The sequence below is a fragment of the Acanthopagrus latus genome, chromosome 4 (assembly GCF_904848185.1).
Source record: "Acanthopagrus latus isolate v.2019 chromosome 4, fAcaLat1.1, whole genome shotgun sequence".
NCBI lineage: Eukaryota > Metazoa > Chordata > Actinopteri > Spariformes > Sparidae > Acanthopagrus > Acanthopagrus latus.
This window is the reverse complement of record NC_051042.1, coordinates 9,802,384-9,821,897: the sequence shown is the minus strand read 5'-3', so window position 1 is coordinate 9,821,897 and position 19,514 is coordinate 9,802,384.

Below are 19,514 nucleotides of genomic sequence, written 5' to 3'. Positions count from 1 at the left end.
AGCCAGAAATGTAATTATTCAATTGAATCTTTATTAACAGTAGGGCAATCCGTTCATTTTTTTTTTCCCATTAATTTATTAGTTGTTTGGTCTATAGAGTGTCAGAAAATGGTTGAAAATGTGGATCAGTTTCCTAAAGCACAAGATGATGTCCTCAAATCTTTTGTTTTGTCCTCAACTTAAAGATTTTCAGGTTACTGCCATAGAGGAGGAACGAAACCAGACAATATTCATTTAAGAAGCTGGAATTTGAGATTTTTTTTTTCTTAAGAAAATTACTCAGAACGATTAATCTTTTATCAAAATCACAATGTTAATACAACATCATTGCAGCTATAATCAACAGAATTTATACCTCCCTCCTCCCTCTACTCCTTCCTTCTCTCCTTATACTCCCTTCATCCCTCTCCCCTTACTCCCTTCCTCTGCTTACTCCTTCTCTCTGCTCCACCCTGCTCTCCCTCCCTCTCTTCTCTCACACCCCCTCACTGCCTCCCTCTGCTCTACTCCTTAAAGTCAACAAATTTACTATTAATCTTCAGCAGGAGTTGGTTTTCAAAATTGCAAGAATCCAAACGTGCTCTTTGTGGGTTGAAGACAAGTCCTGCAATGCTAAACAGTTGTTCAGAGGCTGCAGAGGCAGGTAGAGGTGTATTCAACTTCACAGACAACTTGCAAACAGCAGGTAAGGATTTCAGTAGGTCCATTTGATCAGCTGAACAGGCCAGGTATGTATCTAGATGCTTGGAGCTTTCCTGTGCATGAGATGACTTCAGGGAATGGAAAAAGTCTTCCCCATCATACATGTTATCTGTACTACTAGTGCATTGCCCGCAGGAAGCATGTATTCCCATAGAAAAGTGGGAGGTTAAGTAGTTTTTTCATGGATGGCCAAATGAGGTTGTATTTGAAGGTGGGGCATCAGGGATATAATTGGATGTTTTTTGACTAATACTATATTTCACCTTAAAAGGTTTGTTTGGTGTCATTATTTTCAGCACAACCTCACAACTGTACAGTTTTTTGTTTTTTTTTTCATTTTGACATACTATATTAACACTATGGACCTAAAATCACAAAATATCATAAAATCAGAGTACACATATGTTTAATGAACCAATTGCATTAGTTTTAATGAAAATATAAATTGTTGTTTGTTAAATTTATGCATAGGTTTTTGAAATGTACAAAGTTATGTGCAACTATTTACATTTAAATGCAGGCAATGCCTTAGGCTCAGGGCTCCTCAGCTCATTCCTGCCTGTTCCACATTCAGGAGTCTCCTCCTTGTTTTGACTCACAACACAAAAAAACGATTACACTACATACTAAACACACTATACCAAACACTATATAACATACTAATTATACACTCCAAACACACTATATGTCACAAATCTCTCAACTCACAAAACCCCACTTGGCTCTGGTGTGCACGTGACTATGGTGGCTATGGTTGACAATGCTAGCGGAAGTTGTAAAGCATTTAAGAAATAATTTATTAACAGTGTCATTGTAGTCTAAACAAATGTGATGTTGCACACCCTTGAACCATGCAGTAGCCATGTGGAAACTCTCAGATCAGTCTGATCCTGATCTGCAGAGATATTTGAGGCAAAGACACACAGACAGACAGAGATTCCTTGCTTTTGTAGAGAGATGTACATATTTGTGCATATAGGTACCTATATGTTCACCTTCATATGTACCCATGTAAGTACCTATATGTTCACTTGTATATGCAGCAATATGTACCTATATATGCGCCTGTATGTATCAGGCCTGGGCTTGAAAGCGGACTCAGATGCAGAGCAGAGACAATTAAAGCAGGCTTTTATTCTGAAAGCATTTCTCTCTTTTCTCTTAAACCGAGTGACAAATGAACAGGATATGAAAAACTCTTCCTAATCTAGGAAAAGCGAGGAAACAACAGGAGACAAAACACACAACAAAATAATTAAGCAAAAGACCTCAAAGCAAAAATCTAAATAACAGCAAAATCACTCCAAAGGAGGCAATGAACTAAACTATTCTGACTATGAAAACTTTTAACAAAAAAAAAATCACGCCAACGGTGGAAAGCGAATAAGCTACAAACTTAACTACACTTCACGACTGAGCTTTAAAAATTACGAAACGAAGGGGCGCTCCAATGGAGTTAAACAAAACGGCTATAAACTTAAACTGGCTACAATACTGAGCAGAAAATATTACAAAAAAAAATAAATAAATAAATAAATAAAAAATCACTCTTCTTAGAGGAAAAAGATACAGAAATGAAAATGAGGTAAACATTCGCAGGGCTGCCTAAATTGTGATGCATGCTGGTTAAAACGTGTTGTGGGAGTGGTCTCTGCTCCGCATTTCACATGACCTTAAGTTATCAAGGTGGCTGCAGAGCAGTTGAGCAGTTGCTCTCCAGGTACTGTGGAAGTCTAGACCCACCTTCATGACGTCAGGACTTTAGCCTAATTGGCTTTTATCTATGCTGACGTATACGATGTTCCGATGAATTTCCATATCCATAAGTGCCTGTGCCTCTTTTCTACTCAAATATCACATACTTTCAGGTAAGTAGCAGCCGTATGGCCGCACCTATGGGATAGTGAACATGAATAAACCTACAAAATTCTTCATGTAACACAACAACCCTGAAAGACGTAGTAAATAAATATCTCCGTTCTGTCAGCTTGTGGTGATGATGGAGAAGTGGTTAACTGCTGTGTCCAGTGTTACCTGTACGATCCACTCTTATTAACCCTTTCTGTTCCCGTCACATTAACAATACAAAGAATTATCCTGAGCTATTTTGCGTGTGATGAGATGGCGCAGCAGGACAAAGCATCTGATTCAGTAATTTGTTCTGATTATTGTATTTCATTCATTCAAGGTCAGTTAAATATATTTCATTCACTGTGAATAATGTTGCTATAAGAAAATGCATCATCTTATTTGTCTATAGTTATGCATATTTGTTGTTGTTTCCTGGTTTTAAAACTCCCCGGCTGTGGGTCGCACAACAGTGCACATCATCGACACCTCTGCCCATCTCCCGCAATTGCCGGCACATTGACATCTAGGATTTAGATAGCAAAGGAGGCGGAAATAAGTGTACCCTCCAAGGCGGCAAATTGGTGGACCAAAACAGACCCCCAATGTACTGCCTTCTGTCTAAATCTGTGGACCTAGCCACAAAAAGGGACGGCCAAATGGCGGCTTATTGCCCAGTTATTGTGTGTAATTATGTAAAATAATGTATTGTAATCGCTTGCTGGTTTTAGTGGTTCAACTTGTTGCTTCAGACAAACAGAACCTGCCACTGGGTATATGAGCTATATAGGAGACATACCTTGTATGTACATATAGGGCTTATATGTGGATATAAAGAATATTCACATATACACACCTGAATTCGGCCTATATGCAGCCTACAAGTGGCATATATGTGGCATATATACACATATATGCTATATATATGAGCATATATGCTGTATATATGCGGCATATATGCACAGATAAGCTGCATATAGGTTTCATACATGCGCATATATCCTCATATAGGTTCTTTCCATATGGGTAATGCAAAATCTGATGCATCAATTTAATTTAATAACTTTTATAAAATATTACTATGTGTTAAAATGTATTATCTCCACGTTGTCTTACCCATTCTGATTGTATGCATCATCTTTTGTCCATTCAGTTTGGAATTGATGGTACCATGGGGACTGTAAGCTAACACTTTTCACTGCCTAACATTAGCTAAGCTAGCAAGGCTTTGGTAACTAGCTGACTGACCTGAGATATTGAGTAACCTTAAAATGTTGGTATCTTAGTTATCGTCACAGATTCATCTACTGCAATTAGTAGTTATTTCACTTATCACAATGTGCTTTTTAAGGTTTGACGGAGAATTCTGAAATGGCAGTATTTCTTTGTTCCTAGGCAGACACAAGAGGCACTTCATTTTGAAGGATGAATCTTTTATTCCCACACAGCAAAACATTTGTTTTAAATACGGCCACGGGTGTTCTTCTTCCTCCGAGCTAGCCTTGCTAGCAGATGCTGTTGTGGCAGCATTGTCTATATTTCCTCCAACAGTGTCAGTGGTCGAGGCAACTGCCACGGTTATGTTCACGGTTTACAGCGAGACTAACATCAGTTGTTCACGCATGTCATGAATACATTCAGTCCAGATACAATATCATGAGACAACTGGGCTATTATTCAAATATATTGTTTTGTAACGAGTAACAACAGTGTCCTATGATAATGTCGCAAAGTGACTTCTGGTGATGCAGCTGAGCTACGGAGACGTATGCTCCGGACCTCTTAAGGAAAATGATAATTAATGCCCGCTGTACTTGTACCAAACTTTATCTAACTGGTGAAATATGGACTTGAGATCTCGAAATAAGATGCGAATCTCAATCATTGACCACTGCTCTTCCTGGGAAGCTGCAACACGCGAAACGAGCACCAAATACAACATGGCCTCGGAAGAGCAATGTGGAGTAGAAGGAAGCCATGCCATACTACAAGAAATAAAATGTGGTAATGAAGCACTCTCCCTGAAGCTTGTCGCCAAAACTGCCAAAATTAATCACTCTTTTTCAGGGTTGAAAACGGTGATAGATGGGATGTGTTCGCGTATTACAGAGGCGGAGGAGCGAATTATCTCAGCTGAAGACAAGCTAGCTGAATTGGACTCCCATGTCCTTCGCCTGTTGAAGGAAAAGTTTTTCCTCGTGGACAAAGTAGACCAACTAGAAAATCAAAGCCGGCGCAACAATGTACGTATTGTTAACCTACAGGATGGGGAGAGGGTGCAGTTCCGGGGCAGCTCTATACAGATCGGATCTCCTCTGTGCTGGGACAACAGCACTTTCCTGAGCCACTGATTATTAAAAGAGCACATCGGTCCCAGACATATCGCCCACCAGGAGATAAGCAACCCAGACCCATTCTAATTTGCCTACTTAAGTACCAGGACTGGGATAAAATTCTCCGAATAGCCGCCAAGACATCCAGAAAAAAAGGTGCGCAAACCTGGTGAAGCACAGAAAGGAATACAAGTCAGGTGTTACAGTGTTTACATTTGAGGTTGTCCACATATCGAGGGATAATAAGTTTTTATATAAATGAGCGCCGGGCCTAATGAGGTCTTAGTTAGGCATGATAGTTCTAAGTAGCACTCAATGGAGGTCCCAGTTGCCGATTTTGGATGGTGCCAAGTGTTCAGGGGGTCAGTGCTTAAGGGAACGGGGAGGTTTTGATTTTATCTTCTTTTTTCTGTTTGGTTCCACTAAAAGAGGGGCATTTTCTTTAAGCTTATTGTTGAGAGGCTACAAGGCAGGCAACTGTCAAATCTTAGAACTTTTCGTATGAATAAGGTGGTGAAATTTGTCAGTTTTAATGTCAATATTTAAATTGGCCTGTTAAAAGGAAAAGAGTGTTAACATAGTTAAAGAAGATTGAAACGGATATAACCTTTATTCAGGAGACCCATCTTACCACGCAAGAGCACAACAAATTAAAGAGGATGGGTAGGCCAAGTCTTTTCTTCATCTTTCAACTCTAAGGTGAGAGGAGTCGCTATTTTAATAAATAAAATAAAATATTACCATCCCTGTACAGGAAACGATTTGTGATCCATTAGGCCACTATGTTTTAATAAATTGTCTAATCTGTTCTGAATAGTGGACTTTACCAAACCATTATGCCCCTAATTAATTGACGACATTTCATTTATTCAAGACATTTTTCTTAAAGTATCAGGAGGTCATGAACATATTCTCATGGGAGAAGATTTTAATTTTTGTTCAGACCCAATTTTGTACAAATCTGAATCAGCCTCAACAACTCTATCATTCATGAAAGATCTTTATCTAACAGATGTTTGGAGGCAAATACATCCCCAAACCATACACTATTCTTATTATTCAAACCGTCATAACCCATTTACTAGAATGGCTCTTTTCTTACTGTCAACACATGTGGCTTACAGAGCATTAGGGTCTGATTATTTGCTGAGGATACTTTCTGATCATTCTCCACTCACTCTATCTATAGTAATGCCTGATAAAATACCCAACATGTACAGGTATTGGGATGGAAAAAGACTTTCAACAACATAGGGATAGGAATATATACAGCTTAGTGGTCAATAAAAAACTCAATTATAATACATTATGCACCTATAGGGCTGAGAAGAATATTTTGAGAATGAGACAAAGATACTATGAGCTGGGGGAGAGATAAAGTCCTATCCTGGCAATTCGAGAAAGAGGAGAGTTCAAAAACAATTAACCAAATTGAAGATGGACGTGGCTGTATCACACAGAACCCAAAATAAGTAAATGAAACTTTTAAAAGGTTCTATATCAATTTATACAGGTCAGAATCACCAGAAGATCTATCCATGATAGATTCATTCTTAAATAATATTGAGTTACCTAAATCAGGACGATCAAAGGGATCTAGATTCACCATTTACCTCAAAAGAAATTGAAAATGCTCGTTCTACGCTGCAATCTAATAAATCACCAGGGGAGGATGGGTTACCCCCCAGATTCCTACAAAGAGTTGAAGGATTTGCTTATACCTCTTCTTATGGATGTAATTACCTCGCATCTAAAGCACAAACCTCTCTGACTCATTTTCAATGGCTATAAATATAGCTATATATACAGTGATCCATAAAAAAATAAAAAAACAGTAAAAAAAAACAAAAAACAAAGACCCCTTAAGATGCTCCACTTTTCGACTGATTTCACTCTTGAATATGGATTATAAATTGATTTATAAGGCTTTAGCATACACGCTGAGTAAATTCTTACCAAAATTGATAAACCTAGACCAGGTTGGTTTCATCCAGAAGACATCCTCCACCAGTAACATGTAGGTTACTTTATGTTATTCATATGGCAACCTCCAGTACTGAACCTAGTATAGCTGTTACTCTGGACACTGAAAAAGCCTTTGATAGGCTTGAGTGGCCCTATTTACTCAAGATCCTACCTAAATTTGGATTTGGCGCTTATTTTATTAATTGGGTGAAAACGCTTTATAAGAAACCACAAGCCAAAATAATTACTAATGGACAAATGTCCACTGCTTTCCCCCTGAGTAGATCGAGTAGACAAGGCTGTCCCTTATCCCCTGGGCTCTTTGTTATAGACAATAAGACAAGACTCAGAGATGAAGGGTGTGAAAGTGGGCCAGACAAGACATAAAATCAATCTTATGGCAGATGATATAATTCTGTTCTTAACAAATCCATTTGATTCCCTCACTAAATTAAAAAAAAAACTGCTTTACATACATTTGGATCTGTTTCTGGATATAAGGTAGATTACAACAAAAGTGAAATTCTCCCACCCTCAAACTTTGACTCTTGAATCTTGAACATCAGCAAAGAGACCTGTTTAAATGGTCCTCAAGTGGAATAAAATACCTTGGAATCACAGTGGATGATAACCTTAAAAATATTTACAAACTCAATTACTTACCACTAGTTAGTCGAATAATAGAGGATTTACAGAAGTGGATAAATGTACCTATTACTTTGATGGACAAATAAATTGCATTAAAATGAATATATTACTAAGGCTGCAGTACATCTTTCAGTCCTCACCGATTCCAGTGCCACTCAGCTTTTGAAAAAGTCTTAATAAACATATCAGACAATTTATATGGAATGGTAAAACTCCAAGGGTCTCAACAGAAAAACTTGGGACTATAAACTGGGGTGCCTTTAACTGCCTAATTTTGAAAAGTATTATCTGACTGCCCAAATGCAGCTTTCTTTTCTTTTTGAAAGGGAAAATGTCCCACCTTGGGTTTCAGTTGGAATGTATGCTCTTAAAGAAGATATCCCTGCAGACTTTATCTATAAATGAACACCTACAGCTATCTCCAGAAGAAATGACAACTCTGTCTTGATTCATATCATCAAAACGTGGCATGAAGTCTGGAAAAATATTGGACTAAAAATATATATTTTCACCCAAAACACCATTGAAACAGAATGAACTCATACCTATGTCAGTGGATAATAAGATCCTGGAAATGTGGTACCAGAAAGGGATACGTCATTTGGAGGACTGCTACGAGGATGGATACTTGATGTCCTTTGAGGACCTAAGGAGGAAATATGATCTGTCCAGCAGAAACTTTTTTTTTTTGTCATTTACAGTTAAGATCATTTCTTAAATCTGTTTTGGGCTCTGAAATGACTTTACCCATGCTCAGTGATCTGGGAAGACTGCTTTATGAGGGTAAAGCAGCTCGTCTTATCTCATAGGTGTATTCTCTCTTGATGGATGGTGCGCCAAAACCAGGTTTACGTAAATCGTGGGAGAAATGGAGATCCGACTTGGGTGTGACAATGGGTACAGAGCTATGGTCTGCATTGTGTCAAAAAAGTATAACTGCCACTATTAACTCCAGATACAGACTGACCTATTATACTTCTCTCCATCTAAACCTATCTTACACCGCAGAAATTGCATTAATATAAACCTGAGATATCCAGCTTGGTTTTCAGATGCAGTATAGAAGACGGCTCATCTCTACACTGCACATGGTTATGCACAAAATGTAACATATTCTGGCATGACTTTTCTGATATCATGACAAAACTTCTAGGGGTGAATCTCCCATTAGATCATCACACCTGTTTACTAGGAGATACTACAAGTATTGATGTACGATTAAGAAAAGCTCAAAAGAAATTCCTGTCACTGGACTTGAGTGTTGCCAGGAAGTGCATCGCCATCACATGGAAGTCTGACTGGGGTCTCAGAAATGAACAGCTGTGTTCCACTTGAAAAAATTACATATAAAATCAGGAAAGACTATGATACTTTTACAGAGATGTGGCAGCCTTATTTGGCATATATGGACACACTGTCCACTCCCATGATGACGGGTTGTAGATTCACTGGCTCTTTGCCCTCAGTGTTTTTTCTTTGTCTGCCTTGCCTCTTGACCGCTTTTATTTTTTATTATTATTATTACTATTGTTGCTCTCGCTCTCTCTCTGTTTGTGGGTGGGTGGGTTGTGGGGAGGGGTCTGGAGCTGTGTGTTTGTGTTGCCATATATATTTTGTGGACCTGAAAGCCAAAAATAAAATATTGTGAATAAAAAAAAATAAATAAATAAAAAAAAAAAGGATAATGTAGTGGGGTAAAAGTATGTGTTTTTTCTTTATAATGTACTAATGTAAAAGTTGAAACAAATATAAAAGCTCATGTAAAGTATAGATATTCCCAAAATCTACTTAAGTACTGTAATGAAGGACTTGTACTTTGTTATTACTCATACTACTCTACTCATAACCTGATGTGTTTTTTAGCAGTGATCTAACCACTGAGCATGCACCAAAAATGTATGATACACAATATAAATTTGCATTGTTTTATCAAATGTTATTCATTGTGTTGTATTGTAAGAATGACGAGAAAGCTAGCAGGCAAGCTACTTCAGAGGAATGGTGTTTACTACTCAGATGTCAAAGACAAGTCCGCAGTATATCCACGATGCACACTCCCAGCCATGTAGGCAGCTGAATCTGCCCGTGACTCTGCTGGGGCCTGGGAGATGGTTATGCAAGTTGGGGGGTCTGAGGGGCGTTATAGACATCCTCAGGCTGTACACAGGTACTGGTTGTGTGCACCTCAGGGGAGAGGAAACCTGCAGGGGACGGGTGTACAGCGTTCCATACTTTACCATCAGAAAGTTTGTAGGTTGCCGGGCCTTTCTGAGCAACAACCCGGAGGGGCTGTGTGAACTTAGGATTCCTGGCTCCCTGATCTGAACGTAGGAACCACACTGAAACTTTGGAGACCGTGCACCACGACGTTCAACCACATAGCACTTTACTGTGGCTTGTCTCAGAATCACAGTGTCTCTCACAGCCTCAGGCTGAGCAGATGCTCGAGGCAAAGCAATGTTTTTGATGTTCAATTCAGTGCGGAATGGACGGCCATGTAGAAGTTCAGCAGGGGAGACTTGAGTCAATGCATGGGGAGTTGCTCGATAAGTGACAAAGGGCGTCCATGGTTCATCTTAAATGTCAGCTGTTTGTAGACAGTCCTTTAATACCCTGTTCCATCTCTCAACTTTTCCATTACTTTGTGGATAGTAGATGGAGCTGCGGCAGTGTGTAATGCCCTGAGCTGCTAAGAAGGCCTCAAACTCAGCAGACACAAATGAAGGGCCATTGTCAGTCACAAGTTCAAGGGGGTTGCCTTCAAGGCTGAAAACAGCAGACAAGAATGCAATGACAGTAGCGGACATCACATCTGAGGTAAATGCTACTACCTCTGTCAATGATACTTAACAGAATATAAAAGAAAACAAAAAGAAATAAGAGAGAGCAAGAGTGAGTGAGAACAGAGTCTGCACTTTTATTCTTTTAGTCTGAAGGTGGAACTTAAGGGCGGTCTGACCACGTCACTTCCTCTGGCGATATCACAGTTTATCTCACAGAACTTATTAAACTATTCTTATCGTCTTGAAAGTTTTGAGATCTTCATTCACCATTCACAGAAATCCACCATGGTTTAACTGACATTGTTTACATGATTTAACATGACCTAAAAAAAGAAAAAAAGTAAACTTGTTAAAATATATCACACAGGCATATGCAGCAGCAGCAGTGATGGCTTATACTAGAGTTCTCAACGGGTCAGGCCAGCTCGACAAACCCGACCAGACCCGCAGGTTCAGGCTGGGTTCCTGCTGAAAAAAATACTCAAATGAGCTGGGTCGGGTTAGGCCTCGGGCTTCCTTTTTTATAAAACACATTTCATGAAACACATTTCTTGCAAGTTGTAAATTATATATTGTTTGTTGTGAATCATCACTGTTCACATGTGGTGAAGAGTAAGTCTGGCTGCCTGCTTCATGGGAAGGGGCAGACGCAGACCTGACGCCGCTGCGTGACGTACTCACGCTATAGCCTGTAAACTTGCCACAGCCGAATTCACCCTTAAGGAAAACAATGTAGGCGCACGGGGGGTCGGGTTTGGGCAGACAATTCATGCTGGTGTATCGGGCTGCGTCGGGTTTGGACTTAAAAACCTGCGGGCCGGGTCGGGTCAGGTTGTAATTTTCAGGCCCGTTGCGAACTCTAGCTTATACATATTTCATATAGTGCTAGCTTAATCCTTGATACAAACATGTATGTCAGAAGTATATAATTATGCATTATAGGCGTAAGTGTAAAATCAGTTTAGAAAGTTCTCTTACAACTATACCAGAACTTACCAAAAGGTGGCACTGTGGTTCCACCAAATATTCAGACATATTAAACCAGAATCTGTAATTTGGGTTAATTTTATGCTAGAATAACGTTGAAAACATCACATTTGCGACCTTCTCATGCTGGTTAAGAAAATGTTATTTTGGAAAAGATGAAATTCTAGTTTGGTACTCATCCACGGTTAACTTGAAATAGGGTCTTATGGGCTTCTGTTGTTGTTTGGGTGGCTCCATGTGTGAGTCAAGCAGACAGGTTCTTCCTGCAGACACAGTTTTATGGTTATACCAAAAAGTCTCCTCTTCTTGCCAGGTCAAAGGTGAGAGGGGCCTTCCAGACCCTTCTGATGGGGGAACAGGCAAAGTAGGTGACTGGATAAAGATGCATAAAGGCAGGACATGTTCCTACACCATCAACGTCAAACTTGAACAACAGACCCTGATGACAAGGGAACCTTGGTGAGATCCCATGTCGTAAAAAAAAAACGAGCCGTGCCCAGCCAATCCAGGAGCTTTTCGGCCTGGGGCATCGGGTAGTCATCAAATTGTGAAACATCATTCACCTTGTAACACAGAACTGAATAGTCCCATCCCTCTTGACCATCAGATCTATGGGGCTACACCAGTCACTGTTGGACTCTGTTGTTACCCCCATCTCCAACATGGTTGCCAATTTCTACTGAACCACTTTTCTCTTTTGTTCTGGTAACCGATAGGGCTGTGAAGGCACCGCAATGCCTGGGCGCGTCTCGTTATGGTGCTGTATGATATCTGTGTATCCTGGCAGGGGGGAGAGCACATCAGCATTACGCTGCTGCAACCTGGAAACATCTGCTACCTGGGATGGTGTGGTCATGGTCATGATCATCACAGAGGAGCGAGGTGGAATTGGAGGACTTTGGCACCTCAGGCCCCAGTTCATCTCTCTCTGTCTCTGTTGTCACCAGGGAAACAGGCTCTGCCTTTCTCCATGCCTTGAGAAGCTTAAGGTGATAAATTTGTGTTGCCTCTCCCCTGTCAGAACGCACACAACCACATAGTCGATATCGCCAACTGGCTATGTGACCACGAAGGGTCCTTGCCATTTGGCAAGTAATATGGAGCTGGATGACGGGAGTAATACAAGGACTTTATCTGCAGTGCAAATTGTCTCAATCTAGTTCCTCTGTTGTATAGGTACTGTTGATGCTCCTGGGTCTTGTGAAAATTCTCCTGTGAAACTGCCCTGGAGTGTGTAGTTTTTCTCTGAGGTCCAGGTGTACTGAACTTCAGCCCTTCCTCCCAGCTTTCATTGACTAGGTCCAGAGCCTTCTGTAGTGTCCTGCCAAACAGCAGTTCAAAGGGAGAAAATCCTGTGGAGGGTTAGGGTACCTACTGCACTGCAACCAACAGACGATCTAGCGATCTATCCCAATTGCAGCCATCTTTGTGCACAAACTTACAGATCATGGACTTCAAATTTTTCCCTCAGACCCTCAACAAGGCTGTCAGTCTGCGGATGATACACACTTGTCTGAATTGACTTGATGCCCAATAACCCATAAAGTTCCCTAAGTGTATGTGACATAACGTGATGACATGCCCTGGTCAGTTAGGATCTCTTTCAGGATAGCAACTAAGGAGATGACCTGAAACATAGCCTGTACCATACTCTTTGCAGAGATAGTGTGCAGGGGCACGGCTTCAGGATATTGCATTGCATAGTCCACGAGGACTAACACAAAATGACGCGCACTGCTGAAAGATAAGGTCCATAACAATCTGCTCAAATGGAACCTCCCTGAGTGGTAACGGGAGCAAAGGCACTCTTGGGATGGCCGGCTGGCTAACCAGTTGGCATTTAGTGCAAGACCCACATCAGCGGAGTACATCTGCCCAAATTCCGGGCCAGTAAAATCAAACCATTATCTGGTCTAGTGTTTTGTCAACCCCCATGTGTCCAGCCATTGGGTTATAATGTGCCACCTGGATAACAGTTTCCCTGCGGCTTTTTGGTACCAGCAACTGGGTCATTTCCTTTCCTGTCTGAGTGTTGTGACTCACTCCATACAATCTATCCCTGTTCAATGCGAAGTGTGGATATATCTGTACGGGGTCAGGGCGCACTACATGACCAAAGCGTGGAGTGTAACTTGTGAACCTGCAGAGCCTCTTGCAAAGGACGCTGGTTTCCCTCCCCATCTGCAGTCTCCATATCCATGCGCCGCCACTGAGCACAGCACACATATCCCATGTTCCTAATGGTCTTGAATGCACCCTCACACATTGCTCCACTAACATATAACATCCGTGCCCAAAATTAGGGGGCGCACCAGGTGGGAGTTAATCGCAGCCTTAACGCTATGCTTTCCCCCCCTATGTCTAACTTCCACTGGCACAACAGGATAGTTGTGAATATCCACATGCATATACCTAATATCCACAGAGGATGCCTCCAACTCCAGCACTCCTGCCCTGACACTTGAGGAGCCCCCATGTGAGTCGAGAGCAGCATCCATAGCAGCTGGAGCCTGGGATGGAGAGAAAGCAGACGGAGGATTAGAGCAGGGCAGGGGGGAGGCCAAGTGGGTGTGTGGTGTGGGCCTCGACCACGCTCACCTTTACAGTCATCAACATCTTATAGATAATGTTTTTTTCTCCTTTGGGGGAACCAAACACGCATATCCAGAGTTTGTCAACTCAAAAGGTGTCCTCCCTTGGCATATGTACATATGTCTTCTGCCCAGTCTACATTAAATCCCCTGGGACATAATATTAACAACAACAACAACAACAACAACAACAACAACAATAACAATAATAATAATATGCATTATTATTATCATTATTATTATTATACACAATATTAAAATTGATGGTATAATACTGATGCCCAGTACCCTGGAAAAGAAGTCCTGCTTGAATAATTATGAAATCCATGAATGATGAAGTGTGACCAACTATCCATAAATTTACACAATATTTCCTTGAGATCTTCATCAAAGCAAAATGAAATGTTCTGCATAATAACTATAACAGAGTAAGTTATACAAAGCACATGCTTTTACTACCCACCAGAATGAATGAAGGCTTAAAGGTCAAGAGAATAGGATGACAATAATCATGTTACATAAATAAACCAGGTTCCAGGCTGCACATGGTGCATGTTCGTTTTTTAAAACAAAACCTTGAAATGCATGCTGTATTCTTAGCATTATTCATTGCTGAGCAGAGTGTCCTTTTCTCCAGTTTCATCCTCCCTTCATCGTGTGTCACGTTGGATAAAGGGACGCCTTTAAACGTACTTTGATCTTCAAGGAGACACAGTTGACGTCACACACCCTCCCACTGCACTGTACTTGGCATCTCTAGAACAATGAGGTGTGTGAGACAAAGGCAGAAGGTGAGCACGATTATTTACATTATAAACGTATTTCACATATTATTCATTCCAAAGTGCAGCATCAAAACACAAGATGATAATGTGGACAGAATAATGTAGAATAAAAGGATGAAAAGAATAATAAACACTTATTTTTAAGAACACGCAGCCGTAAAGATAAATCTCTCTGCCTCAATTTAAAAGTAGCAACAGTCATAGTGTGAATGTAAGTTTTTAACAGCAACTAAACACTCATTTACCACGTTTCATCTTAGAGGTAGCAAACCAGTGTCTGATGGCCAAGGGGGTTAATTTTGGAAAAGCAACTCTGAGATGTATTTTTGCTCTAAACTAGTGGGTAAATCAGCAGCACTATTTTTAAATGATTTCAGTGACACAATGAAAGCACAACTGCAGGTTGTGTTCAGCTGCTGTGAGCTGTAGCTGTTCAGAAAGACCAGAGAAGCAGTCTAACTTCCCTGGAGATAAAGCCAAGGAGAGGTTTTTCAAGGGCATGAATCCTTAAAGTCTTAGAAGACATTTCACGAACGAAGGTGGTGCTATTATCATCATCAAATTCCAGAACCAAAATTCTTTTCCTGCATACATGTTTTAATGCTCTCAGTATGGTTGGTCCCTTAAGGTGCTTATGTATGTACAACTGGCTCCAAAGGAGGAATGACCCCAAGAGGGGCAACAACAGGCTGAGTAGGAGGGACTGTGAGAGCAGAAGAAGTTGGTATGTTTACCAGGGAAATACCCCTCACAATCTGCTCTGTCAGCAACACTATGGGCTGTTGGTTTTATAAGCCAAACATGCGAAAAAGTCAAGCTTCAGTGTCTTGTTGTTCTTGTGTTTTCTGATTTATTTAGAAATAAGCCCTCATGTGTCATGTCGTGCTTTTCAGTTCATTTCCCTCCTCACTCTGACTGTTCCTGACCCCCTCAATAGTGTGTCTGTGTATACAGTCTTTGTTCTCCGTCAAGTCCTTGTCAGTTCCTTCCGTCTTGTTCCATCATCCTCCGTGTCCGTCTGCCTACCCCCATTTTGCCACCCTGCTTTCTTCTCCAGTGTTTCCTTGTGTATTCCATTTGGTAAGTTTCTGGTTTTGGTTTCTTGTTTCTCCTCTGATTTGCACTTGGCATCTTTGTTTGTCTGTCTCTTCTTTGCTGCTTTGTTTTTTTGTCCCCAGTACTCATTTTGGTTTATCTGTATTACTCTTTTTTTTTCTTTTCTTTTTTTTTTTTTAATCATTCAGCTTTATTTAATTGAAGCTGGCTTCCCTGCCTCCCATGTGTTTTCTGCATTTGGGTCCTCACCTCATATGACAAAGTCTAACAAGGACGCAACAAGAGCTACACATAGCACGGCTTCATGCTTCACTCAAACTGTTTATTCATACTGTTAAGAATTAACATTTACATTAAGATTAGTTTATAATCTAGGATTCAAGGTAGGATTTTCTGACGTTTTTTGGGGATCCACAACAAGTCCCAAATCCAAAGCAAATTGACACTTGCTGCCATGAGGTATGATTGCCATATGTGAACTTATCAAAGATGCAATCCATGAGCTCAACACTTTCATTCAGTGTCCATATTGTTATTTGTTCATATTGTGCAGAACTGAGGTGCGGCTTTAGCCATATGAAGTGAGCATGGTTTCATCCAAAGTGATTTGATTTTTTTTTTCCCTCCTAGCCTTCCCCGTGGTATTGCTGCAAACGTAGCATTAGCAACGTGGCTACCGCTAGCAGCCTGGCTACTGTCCCAAGGAAAAACAACATTTAGAACTTTATTTGACCAAGAAACCATACACTCTGTCAATGGAAAGGCAAAGTATAACACACAGTTGTATTTATACAGTAAGTAGGCAGGGTTTGCTAATTGCTGATCTAGTACTTCAGTAATAGTAAACTAGTAGTGTACTTAGTTCCACAACAGTTTGTGGAGAAATGAGGCCAAAGTATGTAACCCAATGGTATAGAATGGCTCTTTTGTTTCTTTTGAAACTTTTGTTTATGTGCTTTCATTTTTCATTGATAAGTTCATATGACATCATACCTCATATTGTTCAACATATATTCATTGTTGATTTTGTATTTTGAGGGGATTTGTTGATGGAAATGTGCTTTCTTCAGCATTAACCCTAATTATTGTAGGTCTGTTTGTCCATAATTGGAGGACAATTTTGCCTTTGCAGCCACTTAATTCTTCCGTTCTGTGAAATGTTATACTGTATGTATTTAAGTGTCATCAGCAGTAGCATGGCAAAAAATGCATTCGAGAAAGTGTCAAGGTTAAGTACATGGGGTCAGGGAATTGAACCTCGCAAATGTAATTTATTTACATAATATAATGCACATGGACACAAAATATGAAGTATGAAAGAGTGAAGTATGAATGTCACAACTGAATAGGCTGTTGATATTAGAACATCATTGAAACACAGAGTATGTCACACATCCCCAGTGTGTGTGCTGCCTTTATGTTAATAAACCACAACCACAAGTGCGTCTTTCCAGTATTTCACTCAACAGCTCATGAAGGTGGCAATAATACTGAACCTTACCATTTAAACATTTAATTAGAATCTCAGCATGAGAAGGACAGAGCAGCATAGACACACTCCCACTCACTTTTCCACCGTTTCAACCGAGCATGCACACACAAGCACACACACTCAAGACAGTACATCAGGCTTACAGTCTCAAGCTGCTGCGAGTTTGAATGAAGCATGCCTCCCTCAGATTAATTGTGGCCCACTTATTTTTAATTAAAGTTTCTTTGTGTGGCTCCATGCTGGTAATGTGGGAGTAGGTGTTAAGTAAAAGAAGTCTGTCCTTGTTCTGTCAATGTGTTTTAATCAAGACAGGGTCGTTTCAGTTAACCAATAGACTATTCACCTTCTTTCAGCAGTCGATGGGCTGCAGTAGCAGAAGCTTTAGCTGTTTTTTTTTTGTCTAAAAGTGAATATAAATCTTAAGAAGCAGTCAGACTATAGAATAAAACATAATGAAAAATATTTTGTCAGTTTTTATGGATTAAGTTCTACTTAATGCTTGAGGAGTCATTGTCTCTTAAACTCTGTTTGAATGAAGACTTTATTTTACATATACTTTTGTGTTCATACTGTAAGCTCTCGAAGAAGTCCTTTCATTTCAGAGAAAGAGGAAAGTAAGGCAACCAGAGGACATGAGCTCACAGGTTGGCTGAGGAAAGCGTGGCCTGTCTGCCTGTGTGACTCCTTCCTGAACAGGTCAGGTGTGTCCGGATGAAAATGGCTTGTCTGTACAGAATAAGCACCGCAGTAGTGTAACTGCTCTGTCTGCCTCAGACTGGCTTCTGCATTGGCAAGATAAAATTCTTGGGCGCCCTCTACCAGCTCATGATACACTGCATCTAATTCCTCCTCAATTCCCTCATCTCCACCTTCGCGAGTGATCTACAACTCTGTTGTGGGCAATGACCTGGAGAAACAAAAGCAAATGAGTTCAAAGTATCCTCTAAGGTGTGAGCAGAACCTGTTTAGTTTCTCTGTTCTTGTCACCTTATAATCCATCTCTGTGTAGTTGGTTACTTCCAAACGAGAATTGAACAAGGCTTTTTTTTTTAACGCTCTGTCTGTTTTATTTCATCACCATAAAAACATTTTTGCTATTTATCTTGTAAGGGTTTCTCAAGGGATTTCAGCATTAATGCATGCAAATAAATTAGTTTGTTTCAACGAATTACCTTAATGGAAAAAATGGACTGTGTGAGGTTTAGTAGACCCTCCCCAATTACACAATGCCTGAACATTTTTGCCCTTTAAAGCAAATAAGTGACTAATTACAAATGTGATGTATACTATCTGTCAACTGTAGCCAGATTCCAGTTGACATTGTTTAGTATTCAGTCATCAGAGGATGTAAATCTATCTTGTGTTCCACTTTAAAAAAGCAATCAGTCAGCAAAATAACTTATTCAAGAAAAAACAAATCTAGGGAAGAGAAAGGTCTTTGGATCATCTTGTGATACCCAGATATATACAGTAAGTCTGGACCAGAGGTTGTGACTATACTGTACACTTTCAAGATCACTTCACCTGCAAAATGAATATGAGCAAGGGAGCCACTTCAGTTACTTCAAAGTGGGACTGTCATGGTCATTAACAATGTAAAAAAAATGGTTTGGCAATGAGGACTTTTTCTTTTGAGCATAATTTCTGGATTTCTCTTAGTAAAAGGAGTTGAGAGAGAACACATAGTTTCCTTTGTACTGACAAATGGATCTTCAACATTTTCACTATTCATGGAGTGATTGTATTTGTTAAGGAAAAGTCTGAGAGGATGATTGCAATAATGTGTGTTTGTATTTAAGTTCATCGATATTTTTCTTGGGAATGGGTCTGTATAATATAAAAGCAAATATTGTGTTTTTTTATTGAATTTATGATGCATATGGTGATAATGTTGGTTTTGTTACATGTGGTGAGCTACAAGCCATATGAAAAATCAGTGGAGTGGATATAAGGGGATGTCATTTTTAACGATCTATTTTAGTAATGCTTTTCATCACTGACTCATTCGCATTATGCCAACATTTTAATTCAGATTCAGCTGTCATATTTTTATTTATATTACACTTATTTTATCACTGTTTAAACAAGTGCCTCTATAATGCCTTCACAGAACGTCTGCAGTGAAAGTATCAGTTAATACACTGTTAATAATTCTTAGGTTCATTGACTACACTTAGCCTCCCTGCTCCACAGCGGCTTTAGAAGGCATACCGATAATTCACTCAACCATATTCACTCACTTCTCTCTGGGTACAGTATCTACTGAACTGTGTGGGATGGGTCAGGACCTTGGCCTTTGTCTATTGATTAATAAGATCCACTTC